The sequence below is a fragment of the Gorilla gorilla genome, chromosome 4 (genome assembly GCF_029281585.2).
Source record: "Gorilla gorilla gorilla isolate KB3781 chromosome 4, NHGRI_mGorGor1-v2.1_pri, whole genome shotgun sequence".
Taxonomy (NCBI): domain Eukaryota; kingdom Metazoa; phylum Chordata; class Mammalia; order Primates; family Hominidae; genus Gorilla; species Gorilla gorilla.
In genome coordinates, this window is record NC_073228.2 from 45,793,196 (window position 1) to 45,806,546 (window position 13,351).

The 13,351-nt window shown below is 44.6% G+C and overlaps 1 protein-coding gene across 15 annotated transcripts in view; it reads right to left on the minus strand.

The window, feature by feature from the left end:
- Window positions 1-13,351, minus strand: part of LOC115934629 (KAT8 regulatory NSL complex subunit 1-like) — an 80,834-nt gene that overhangs the window by 38,437 nt on the left and 29,046 nt on the right. The window contains exon 1 of one of the 15 annotated variants that reach the window (XM_063705781.1): window positions 10,316-10,602. The exons of 12 other annotated variants lie outside the window; for them this stretch is intronic. The gene's annotated coding sequence lies outside the window, so the exon portion shown is untranslated. Of the gene's footprint in view, window positions 1-9,008; window positions 9,356-9,410; window positions 9,521-10,315; window positions 10,603-13,351 lie in introns of those variants that run through there. 2 more of the 15 variants (XM_063705783.1, XM_063705782.1) reach the window with 2 other exon arrangements.

Genomic DNA, 13,351 nt, shown 5'->3' on the forward strand with positions numbered 1-13,351 from the left:
ACACACTGAGACCCAGTCTCTAAAAAAATAATAATTAGCTGGGCATAGTGGGAGGGTCACTTGAGCCTGGCGGGTGGAGGTCGCAGTGAGCTGTTATCACGCCACTGCACTCCAGCCTGGGTTACAGAGCAAGATTCTGTCTCAAAACAAGGAAAAGAGGAGAGGGGAGAGGGGAGAGGGGAGGGGAGAGGGGAGAGGAGGTGAGAGAAGAAAAGGAGGGAAAGAAGGAAGGAGGGAGGGAAGGAAGGGAAGGAGTAGGGCTGGGAGAGGTGGCTCACGCCTGTAATTCCAGCACTTTGGGAGGCCAAGGCAGGAAGATCACTTGAGGTCAGGAGTTTGAGACCAGCCTGGCCAACACAGCGAAACCCCGTCTTTGCCTGTAATCCCAGCTATTCAGAAGGCTGAGGTACAAGAATCACCTGAATCTGGGAGGCAGCGGCTGCAGTGAGCTGAGATGGCACCACTGCACTCCAGCGGAGGCGACAGAATGAGACTGTCTCCAAAAAAACAAAAAGAAAGAAATGAGTAGAATTCAGCATTGCCTATACAACTACTTCAAGCATCCCATATTCAAAACCCATTCCCTGCCCCAACACCAAATCCAAAACTTCCTCCTGCTCCTCAACATTGTCTATTTGAGTTAATCATGACCTCAAATCACCAACTTACTTTTTACCATAAATATTTCATTTAAACATCTACTAAATGCCAGATACAAGATAGTAAAATATAAATTAGGTGTGAAGATAGCCTAGCTTGATAAAGTACTGTATTTCACCTGAAGGGGTCAAGGAAGGCTTCTAGAAAAGATGACATACTGACTGAATTTTGAAAGGTGAGGTGGTGCACAGAGGGTGAGGGTTGGCAACACACAGAATGACAGGCACATTCATTCCATCCTTGGTGCCAATGCCCTAGTGCAGAACCTCATTATGTACTATAGTAATTCAGGCAGTAATAATCTCCCAACTATTCTTCCTTCTTCCTGTCTCAGCAAGCCTCTAATCTAGCGTCCACTACCAAAATGATTAGAAAGGGAAGAAAAAAGGAAAGGAGGGGGTAAACCTAAATCTAACCATTTAAAATCTTTCACTGACTCTAGAGTAAGGATGAGTCCAAATTCCCCACACACCATTACCTGTCCCCTTTTTACATTAGACCTCATCTCCAGCCTGTCCTCACTGCAGCCACCTGAAACGTATGTTTCCTGGCTCTTCTATGCCCCTGCACCTTTACTCATGCTACTCTTTCACGGTTCAGCTCAAGGTTACATGCTCTTTCAAGTATTCCCCATTACTCCCAGGTTGAGGTGGGGGCCCTCCCTCTAGGCTCTTACCTGCACCCCCATGACACCCTGGCTATTGCTCATGGTACAATATAAACTCACAATTTTGTCTTGTCTCTTTCTTCCCCAGAGTATGTACTTTCTTTTTTTTTTTTTGAAACAGAGCCTCTCATTGTCACCCGGGCTGGAGTGCAGCGGCACAATATTGGCTCACTGCAACCTCCGCCTCCTGAGTTCAAGCGTTTCTCCTGCCTCAGCCTCCTGAGTAGCTGGGATTACAGGCACCCGCCACCACATCTAGCTAATTTTTTGTCTTTTTTAGTAGAGACAGGGTTTCACCATGTTGGCCTGGCCTGACCTCGTGATTCGCCAGCCTTGGCCTCCCAAAGTGCTGAGATTACAGGCATGAGCCGCCACACCTGGCCAACTATGTACTTCTTAAAAAAGGAGGGTTATAGCTTGTTTTATCTCTGTCCCCTACAAGCAGCACAATGCCTGGCAGACAGCAGACCAACACACGTTAAGCAACCTGAGCATTCTATGCTAAACCCATCAGATGAAGATGCATTAGGACGTTAATGGGGATGTCTGAAGTGATCAACCACCTAACAAGAAGAGGCATCAACTGAACCTAGGATAGGCTTCACCCACTACAAGTTCCAGTTATTTACTTGACCAAGCACCTGTACCCAGACTAGGAAACGTTTTAACTACACTTTTTAAGCTATTACTAAATGTGGTTACACAGCATTATAAAGGTAATAGCCATCAAAATCACAAATGTAATTGCTCAAACTTTTACCCAGCAACTGCACTTCCAGAAATCTATTCAACAGAAATATTCTCATAGGTACTCAAAGATGTATACACAATGCTTTCACTAAATAACTGGAATACAAAAAAAAAACCCTAATTAAAAAGATCAAGCCATATAACAAGTATGATCCCATTAAATATATATATATACACATATATATACACACACACATATATATATACACACATACACATACACACACACACACGCACACACACACACACACACACACGGACAGGCTAGGCCCCATGGCTCATGCCTGTAATACCAGCTACTCTAGAAGTCAAGGTGGGAGGACTGCTTGAGCCCAGGAATTCAAGACCAGCCTAGACAACATAGCAAGATACCATCTCAAGAAAACTTTTTTTTCTGAAGGATGTCTATATATCAAACTATTAATGGTGTTAATCCTACTTCTATGCTAGCACTGAATTCAAATTTCCTACCACCCTTTAGCTGACAAAAGACAGAGGAAAAAAAATCATACTTTTTATCATATCTCTTTCCAACAAGCCCTAATGGTTGGTGTAAGTGCTCCTGAACAATCCTAAAATCAGCGACTTCTGGAAGATTTTAAGAATTCTAAAGGAGGCCGGGCGCGGTGGCTCATGCCTGTAATACCAGCACTTTGGGAGGCCGAGACGGGTGGATCACAAGGTCAGGAGATCGAGACCATCCTGGCTAACACAGTGAAACCCCGTCTCTACTAAAGTGCAAAAAAAAAAAAATTAGCTGAGCATGATGGCGGGCACCTGTAGTTCCAGCTACTCGGGAGGCTGAGGCAGGAGAATGGCATGAACCCAGGAGGCAGAGCTTGCAGTGAGCTGAGATCCCGCCACTGCACCTCCAGCCTGGGGGACAGAGCGAGACTGTGTCTCAAAAAAAAAAAAAAAAAAAAAAAAGAATTCTAAAGGAAACAGGTTATTCTGGGAGGGTCCATGGCCAAATTCCTGAGTTCCCACTGAAACCTACCTTATACCTTTAGAGAAAAGTCAATTAATGACTTTTAAAAGTACATTTTTCCAATGCCAATAAAATGTTAAGTCAATACTAATATCCATTTTTCATTCTCTTGGGAGGCAAGGGGTAAGGAGTAAATCACTAAGTGCAAAAAAATACAGTCCAATTTTTTGGAGACATGCTTAAGGTCTTCAAAGAGCTTCAGTTCTCCATGGTAACATACGGAGAGTTTAATGAAACTTTCCTGACAGTTCAACTTATCAGACTGGTATTTCTTTTTTCTTTTTTTCGACAGAGACGAAGTCTCTCTCTGTCGCCCAGGCTGGAGTGCAGTGGTGCGATCTCGGCTCACTACAACCTCCGCCTCCGGGTTCAAGCAATTCTCCTGCCTCAGCCTCTTGAGTAGCTGGGACTACAGGCATGCGCCACCATGTCCAGCTAATTTTTGCTGTTTTTTTTTTTAGTAGAGACAGGGTTTCACCATGTTAAGCCAGGCTGGTCTCAAACTCCTGACCTCAGGTGATCCGCCTCGGCCTCCCAAGGTGCTGGGATTACAGGCATGAGCCACCACACCCAGCCCAGGCTGGTATTTCTATGAAGTGTCTCTCCTATACTAGAAACCAGAAACTAGCTACAGTACTTAGCTTTGAGCCTCTTTCCCTTCACACCCTCTGGTGGAGGTGCTAACAAACAGTCACAAAGGCCAAATAACAAGCAGCAAGAGGAAAGTCTAGATATGAGTTCTTAGCAATTTTTGGTTTAACATCCTAACAACAAAATTGTTATTCCTCTTTTTTATTCCCTAATACTTACCTTCCAACTGAATTTAACCAAGTCTAACCTTAAGCTCTCCCCTTTTTAAAAAGGAATTAAAAGGTGAGGGACTCCATTAAGTTTGATGTCACTCAAGCAACTTTTTCCAAATAAGAGCAGAATCTGCTGTAATTAAAATTCAGAGTAAGATCTCATTTTGGATTCCTGGTTCAGGTTACAAGAACCAGAGTTTTTAAAATAACATTTAGATAAAACTGCACTCAATCTACCTCCACTTTGCATTTCCTGACCCTCAAAATCTTGGAAAGAAACTTTAATTCTAAAAAAATTACAGCCAGGAAAAAAAAGGGCAAGTTCACAGTCAGCAACAATAAAATACACAGCTAAATAATTTCCTGGTAGAGGGCTTTCAAATGTTAACACTGTGGAAGCAGCTTAAAATCTTGGAAAAGCAAGGCTTGCAGAAAGTAACATTTATTAAACAACTATTTTGCCGCATTGTGCTACTAAATGGGGAAGGTCTACTCTATTTAAAAGGTCTCTTCCACCTTAAAGGGACTCTTTGCATAAAGGTTTAAAATCTTCATATAGAATGTTTGATTTTTTCTTTCAGACTGCCCAAACTCATTTGTTTTTGATTCATAAACATGAGCTGTGTTTTCTACTTTGGTCAAGTCAGTTTCCGCACTCTATTTTAGCTTTACCTCTATTCTACCAAAGACAAGAAAATGCTTAATAAAGAAAAATATATATTGCAGCTCTTTTTGGAGTCCAAGTATTTTGGTAAATCACACCTTTTGGCTTATTTTCTCCTATGTATTTTGTTCTACATCCTAAAAGGCACATGGCTTAAAAAAGAAACAAATAATAGTTACCCCCTGTCATACTAGTCATCTCCTATGACCCACAATCCTCCCCTCAATCTGCAAGTGACACCCAAGGATATCACTTACCTCCTATATCTTCTGATAGCCTTCAAACGCTGGTGAACTCTAGTACAGTGGATATTTGTCTTTTCTAATTCATACTGTCTTCTACAGCCATAGTGTGGTTCAACTGAGTTTTGATCTCACATTTCAGGGAATGGGAAGTACTGATGAGGGAATCTTATCCTGTGTTATAAACTATTGTTCTGCACAACTTTTAGTATGCCCAGAGGTGTATACGCAACTTATCAGCATAGAAATTGTAATTTAAACATACATCTTCAGAAGCAACATGAGAACTAAAAAAGTCTTAAAATAGACTTCCAAGAAACAGTTATGAAGTCCAATTTTAGGAAAAAGACATGATCCAAGTGTTCTTTGCACTGACACAGTAGGCAAGCCAGGTGTCTGGGGCCATTTTACTTAAGAACCTGCCCTGTACTCCTTTCTTAAGGTAAGTAAGTAAAGAGGCACTAAGGTAAAATACGCTTCCCAAGACGTAGACTAATCAAATCACTCAAGGCAGGAACATTTAAAATGAAGAAAGAGTACAACGAAAGCTGCTTTAAAACTCTAAATAAGACAAGCAAGGGGCCAGGCCCCGTGGCTCACGCCTATAATCCTAGCACTTTGGGAGGCTGAGGTGGGTGGATCACCTGAGGTCCGGAGTTCAACACCAGCCTGGCCAACATGGCAAAACCCCATCTATACTAAAAATAGAAAAAAATTAGCCAGGCGTGGTGGTGGGCACCTGTAATGCCAGCTACGCAGGAGGCTGAGGTAGGAGAATCGCTAGAACCCTAGGGGTGGAGGTTGCAGTGAGCCAAGATCGCGCCACTGCACTCCAGCCTGGGCAACAGAGCGAAGATTGTCTCAAAAAAAAAAAAAAAAAAAGACAAGCAAGGTTATATGCTCCCGTTGCTCAACCTACTCAGGAGGCTAAGGCAGGAAGATCACTTGAGCCCCGGAGTTCAGGCACTCTAAACTGTAGCGCACAATGATTACACCCGTGCACGCCAACCTGGGAATCACAGCGAGACCCCGAGACCTCGTCTCTAAAATGAAAAAGAAACAAAATCTCTAAACCACTCAATAAGATTTACTCTGGGGCAATCAACAGACAACCACTTATTCAGTTTACCCTAGTCCCTCCCCTCTAAACTCAAGGAATGGAACGGAGAGGTCCTTTGTTGGGGGGTGGAGAGGGACAATAAAACGTAAAACTATATACATCTATCTAGCAAGAAAGTCGCTTATTTCTGTGTCTTAATGGACTCACCAAGAAGAAAAAAAATAGCCCCTACCCATCTCCCCACAAGCTGAAAAAACATAAAAGGAATACGCATTACTCTTTAAACATGGCGTTTACTATGTTTAGAAAATCCAGTGTGGATTAGTTTGGTGTTTTATAGCACATTTTAAAAATTGCTTGTCTAGGCTAGGCGTAGTGGCTCATGCCTGTAATTCCGGCACTTCTGGGAGGCCGAGGCAGGTGGATCACTTGAGGTCAGGAGTTCGAGACCAGCCGGGCCAACATGGTGAAACCCCCGTCTCTACTAAAAATACAAAACTTAGCTGGGCATGGTGGCACACGCCTGTAGTCCCTGCTACTCAGGCGGCTGAGGCACGAGAATCGCTTGAACCTGGGAGGCGGAGACTGCAATGAGCTGAGATGGCACCACTGCACTCCAGCATGGGCGACAGTTTTTTTGAGACCCTGCCTCAAAAAAAAAAAAAAAATTGCTTGCCTGATATAACAAGGTAACTAAGCTTTACTCGCAAAGGGGCCTAATCAGAACCTCTCAATACTAAAATACCTTCTCAAACAACCACAACACCCCTATGTTTACAGAGTACACAAATCAGGTCATAACGAACAGAACAAACCTAAAACTTCTTATTCACTTTAAAATGCAATTAAAACCTGTGGTCAACTCAATCCTCTACAGAAGACGCAGAGACACTGGTTACAATGTAGCATTACTAGAGATGGAAGAGTAGCCTTAGTGACAGTGAAGAAAAAAGTTTAGTATAGTTACTTCACTTTCTTCTCACCTTGATATGAGTTCACAAGTGAACTAAGGCCTACTCATTTTCTAACTTCCAGAATTTTCCTCAACAGGAAACACTCACGTAACAAAGAGTGCTCTGCAGGTTTAACCAGAGAAATAACATGTGTAGGCAGGAAGAAAGAAAATCAGACAAAAATTTAACATCTCACGTTGGTAAAGCACCAAAGTCAAATACGAATGTTCTGAACGTGGCTTTCAGAAAAGATGCAAGAAAACTTCTAAAATACTTCACTTCAGTAGACTCATACAGATGGAAAGACCGAAAATCCCACCCTACCACAAAGGCTCTAATAATTCTTAACTGATCATTCTTTTAACTGGTCACAATCACAGACACTGGTATATACTCAAAGGAGGTGGCCATCAGTGACAACCATCTTCACCATAATATAGACATTAAGAACCTTTGTAACATTTAATGTTTCCCTCCAAGTAGTTCAAAAAATAAAGTCAATCACCTCAAATTATGAGGTACTAACAAATACACCAAATATGCTAAAGGTCGAAGGAACGGCACACTTTGTTGCATAAACCTAGTGGAAATCCAATTCAGAATTTCATGACTGAAGGTAGTTATTCCACATTTATAATACATTTATATGTAATACATAAATTCCCAAGGGATGAGCATTTTTACCTTGCCTTATTTTTAGAACTACACATCACACTGCACATATCACATGACATGATGTAACTGTTAGCAAAGAAAATGGTCCAAACCATTGACAATGTACATGGTAAATCAGGATCAATGCATACTCAAGAACCACATTTCGTATTTACTTTTAAAAAAAAGTTTCTTAATTCACAATGTTTTTTCAAATTGAAAAAATGTCTAGTAACCTATGTAGAAAAAACCAGAAATGTACTTTGTATTTTATAAAATAGGAGTTTACCCAATTATGGGAAAAACTGATATAAAGAAACAGATAAAGGAATAACATACTTCTAAAACTACAGGATTAAAAGTAAAAATTTTCTAGATCAACACCGAAATGCTAATAAATACACTTAGCATTAGGCACAAAACAATTACTACTCAAAAGTATTCACTGTTGATAGGTTAAAAAAATAGTTTTAACTGACAACGCCTGTAGACAATTGAAATTTTCTAAATTGGTCAGACAGCAGGCTAGAAAAGGAACCAAGTAGAGCCTATAGGAAAGGGGAAAGGGAAAACACACCCACTTAAGCCTTTGTAAATAGTGGTCCTTTAACTGACCCAAAAAGCAGAGAAAACAGAAATTACAGACCATCCTGACAAATGGAAAACATATTCTAACGTACTAGTTTCCATACTTGAAAGGACTTTCAAAACGAAGTTCAGTAGCAATCTATAACTATATCATGATTATGCAAGGCAAAGGTTATGTAATTTTATCGTTTATTTTAAAATGTTCTCCGACTCTAAAACTAAAACAAGTAAAACGTTTTGATCTCTCCAAAGCGAAAAGGAAAGGTTCCTCTGAGCTGCAATTTAAAAATATAAACACATACCCCAAAACAAACAAAAAAACACAATGATTGCTAGCCACGTGACAAAGGAGATGGCAACACCAGGATTGTGAATGGAGGGGAGGGAGGTGAGGATGGAGGAAGAGAGATTTCTCGGAACTTTGGGGACCGCGGGAGTCGGTCTGCCGACCCTAGGAGCACTAAACTCCAGCCCCTACGAGTTGTGCTTCTAACACCCTCAAGTACAGTTTTATTAATAAGTCACAGAAAATGCTCCAGTGACCTCCAGGATAAAGGGGGGTGGGGGGGACCGAGGAAAAGGAAAGAGAGCAATTTAAAGTGGCGCCATCATGTCACCCCTTCTCCCCTAAAGCAATCAGTAAGCAATAGTTAAGTAGCACGTTTCTCTATAAATCCACATTGGGATTCCAACATTGGAAAACGAGGATTTTTAAGTAAGACACGGGAGTAGCGTTGTTTATCGTATGGAAAACAAACTATTCGCTAAGAATCAAAAGACCGTCAGCCGGAAAACAGGCCCCCAAAAAGGCAGTTAAGATTCCAACTCACTTAAAAGCAAATAAATGCCTCTTCCTCTTTACTTTAAAAAAAAAAAAAAAAAAAGTCCGCCTGAGGGAGACTACATCTGAAAACGTAAGTGACCTGAATTTACAGGCAACAAAAATAATAAATGAAACAATCAGAGTTGTGATACAAACCGTGCAACGCGCCAAGATGTGTGTTTCGAGCAGAGAAAGGCCTTTTGCAGTCAAGAGAAGTTCAAGGCGAGAGCCAGAGTTTGTTTGGGGGGTTCTTTTACGGGAATAAATCATGTTCTTCAGGCCGCCTTTTTAAATAGAACGCCAAAGGAAAAGCTGGCGAACGAGGCGGCAGCTGCTGGGGAAGGGCCCCCGCACACCCCCGCCCTTGGGGCGACTCCCAGCCCGGACCCGCAGCAGGGAAGCCCGGAGAGGCCATTTAAAGTTCCGGAGGTTTTTTCTACCCTGCCCTGCCTTTCTAGTTACAACTAACAAAGAGAGAGAAATGGGAGCCACAGGGAGAGCGAGGAGAAGGAGAAAGGGCAGCAGGAGGAGGAGGAGAGGAGCAGCAGCAGCACCTACCACGTGATGGAGGAGCGTAGCCCGGGCGGATTCAGCCCCACAAAATGGGCGCAGTTTGCAAACAGCCCCCCGGCCTGGGCGCCGAGGGCCAGCGGCGGGCGGGGGCGCGCGACGGCGGCTCCGGCCCGGGCCCGCCGCTCTCCTCCCCCCGACGCCCGGAGCCGCCCTGACTTTCTGGGCGGGGGGGGGCGAGGCAGAGGGGGAGGGGAAGGCGGCGGCGGGGAGCGGCTGCTTTTTCTTCTCTTTCGGGCCCTTTCCCGGCCTTGCTCCGCACCGACGGGGCCCGAGCACGGCTGGAGACCGCAGCCCGGCCTGGAGGGCGGGCGGGCGGGGGCAGAGTGAAACCGCCCCCCCGCCCCGCACAAACAAGCACCGCCGTCTGCAGCCCGAACCCGCACCCAGGCCGCCACCCCCGGCCGCCTCTTTCCAGCCGGGGAGCGCGCTTCAGCCGCCCCCCGCGCCGCCGCGGCGAGACGAGTCGGCTTCGCTACGATGCTCGGTTCTCCCGCCGGCTCGGCGAGCGGTGGCGGCGGTGGCGGCGGCACTGGGAAAATGGCGGCCGAGCTCCTTTCCCCTCCCCCCCTTTAATCTGAAGCGGAGGGAGAATGGAGCGAGCGAGCGAGCGGGCGAGCGCCGGGAACACGGGGAGGAGGGACAGCAGCGCCTCCGCCGGCTGCGGCTGCGGCGGCGAAGGGCCGCTCCACCCCGGCGCGCCGCCCCCGCGGGCCGCCAGGAGGCGCGGCCGCCGCCGCCTCAGTCATGGCTCCTCGCCGTGGCCGATGTTTTTGTACCTCCATCTGCGGAGGCCGCGGCGCCCGGCCCCAGCTGCCCCGGACGTGCGGCGACGGCACGCAGCACTGCGGCAGGGGGAAGCCAGCCCTCGCTGCGGCCGAGGTGAGTCTAACCTGAGGCACTGACGCCGTCACATGCCCTCCGTGCTGGGGCCGGCGGTGCGGCTCGCCGGTTGAGGGGCAGGGCGGGCCGGCGCCGCGGAGCGAGAGGACGTGAGCGAGGAACTGTTTGCACTGCATAGTAAAGAGGGTAAGGCCGTCGGCACCACACTATTCCAAGGCTAACCCTGCAGAAAGCTCCCTGACCAGTGAAGCGGCTTCCGCCGCCCGCCCTTTGTCCCTAGCAGCCAGCCTCCGTATACTGCAGCACGGCTGGGCACTAGCCCCAGCACCGCGCTCCGCAGCCACCAGAGTTGGGCGGGGTGGGGGGGGGGGTGCACGTAGTCACTGCGCAGGCCCCAGCCAGGGCCCGCGCCGGGCCAGCCCGGGAAGGGACAGCCGGGAGCCAGAGGGGAAGTGATGGCCCCGCCGGCGCCGGGCCCGCTGGGAACTGTAGTTTTCGTGAAGAAACACGCGTCTTGTTTTGGGTGTCATGGCTTGGCAGATCCGCCAAAACAGGCAAATGGCATTACACAATGAGTATTTATGCTTCCTGCCGCCACCAAAAGGAAGTTCACTGCCATGCTAAAAGTTTAACAAAGAACTCCATAAAGAAACACAAGTCTCACAACAAAGAGCCAACTTCCCACCTCGTTACCAGAGTTGGTTTAAAGTGGTGGCACCTTATCATTTCTCATGACCAGTTTATCAGTACAGAACTTTATATTGTCCCCAAAATAGGACCTTTAAAATAATGGAACCTTTCCTAGACTTAAAGAATTCATAAACATAATGTAATACAAAGTGTCACACAAAGTGTAATTCTACCACCCTTTAAAGTTGCCAAAAGATGAGTGGAGTATCTTGAGATTTAAAAGACTAATCTAGGATTCATCAAAACTAGCTTAAATGACTGAAGAAAAAATCGTTCAAATCATTAAATCATCAAATTCGGCAGATAAGAAGGGTATGTATGCTCTACTACCAAAAAGGAAGACGCAAAATGCTTCACACTTTTTTGTGGCTTACCAGAACCAATATCCGGCATTATACGTCACTTCTGCTTATCAAAAAACACCCTCACAGTCGTTACAGAACGGTTTTAGTCTTCCCACAAAGTTACACTAACTCACCTGCCCCTGCAACATCTGCACCTAGGTTTCTGCGAGTTTCCATTTGTACTCCTAAAATCACACTCTCAAGCATAGTCATAGTTCTCAAATACCAAAGGCAGGCAGTTTGGAGTCATAGGGTCAAATTACACAAAGAATAAACTAATATTTGTATACACATCCAAAAGAGGTCTTTAGTCTTGGATTTTTAATTTACAACCCTGGGGAAAAACTTTGACTTTTTTATTGTACACACATACACACATAAATAGTAATTCCACAAAATACAGTAGAAGGGTATTGGACCAACAGATGGCGAACTAGAGCCCCAATCTGAGGCTTCTGAAATCTAAATTAGCAGAATGAAAAATACCAAATAAGGCAAAGCCCTTTGCAGCGTATACTTAAATATTAAATTCAGACACACCATAACAAAATAATCTTACTGCTGCTCCAAATTTTTAAGACTCAACTGTCAGATTTAATTAGGCAACCAAATAAGCAAGATTATATGAAATATATTTTTCTAATGGATTAGGAGAAAACTGGAAAATGCTCATTTTTAAAACCATGTATTTGGGGGAACTATAAATTCCAGTTTCCCCTTTCTCTCATTGCTTAGTGCAAGAGTCAAGAGTTCACAGGGTTTATGGCACTTAAATCAGTCAACCTGTTGTATATTCTTATCTAAAATCAGACATCTTTCTTATTAGGCATCAACTTTTACTTTTATTTTTTTGACAGGGTCCTGCTCGGTTGCCCAGGCTAGAGTGCAGTGGTGCAATCAAACTCACTGCAGCCTCCCAGGCTCAGGCGATCCTACCTCAGCCTCTTGAGTAGCTGGCACTACAGGCATACGCCACCATGCCCAGCTGTTATTTTTTTCATTCCTTTTTGTTTTGGTAGATACAGAGTCTCCCTATGTTGCCCAGGCTGGTCTCGAACTCCTGGACTCGAGTGCTGGCATTACAGGCATGAGCCACCACACAAAAATCTTATGAAGAGAAATAAATTTTCTTAAATTTCCCCCCAAAAAATAGTGGATGTCCAAAAGGCTGATTGAAAACACCTACATACAAAATAAAACAAACAAACAAACAAAGATTTAAAGAAAAAGGCCTGGTGCAGCAGCTCACTCCTGTAATCCCAGCACTTTGGGAGGGTGAGGTGGGAGGATCACTTGAGCTCCGGAGTTAGAGACCAGCCTGGGCAACAGAGTGAGACCCTATCTCTACAAAAAAAATTTTTAATTAGCCAAGTGTGGTAGCATGTGCTTACAGTCCCAGCTACTCCAGAAGCTGAGGGGATTGCTTGAGCCTGGGAGGTCAAGGCTGCAGTGAGTCATGATCATGCCATTGTAGTCCAACCTGGGCAACAGAGCGAGACCATCTCAAAATGAAAAGTGATAAAAAAATAAAAACACCAACATATTTCAAATCACTCTTGGAATAGTCATGTTGACTCTCCAATATCCACTCTATTCTGATTAGTTTTAACCCATTCTCTTTGCCAATGATTGGTTAGGAATGGCCATGAGATGTGAGTAGAAGCCCCCTGGACAGCCTCCAAAAGAGAACTGTGAGAAAAGGTTCTTCAATCCTAAAAATGATGGAGGAAAAAACAGTCCCTCTTCCTCAGACAGTGACACCTCAAACTGCTACAGTCACCTTTGCAGCAAGCCTGAAGATGCCACCAACATTAAAGGGAATAGAGAGTTGGTCCTTGGTGATAGCATTAAGCCACTGTATCAACCAATCCTGACAATTTGTATGACTTCTGGATTTCCAGCCACATTACAACAATGTAACAATAAACATTTATTAATTGCTTAAGCCAATTTGAGTTAGGTTCCTTATATAATAAATGAAGTCAAAAAACAATGATTGAGTTCTAATGTTTTTTAGTATTTGTATCTTACTTTATGATTACAGTGTTTTAT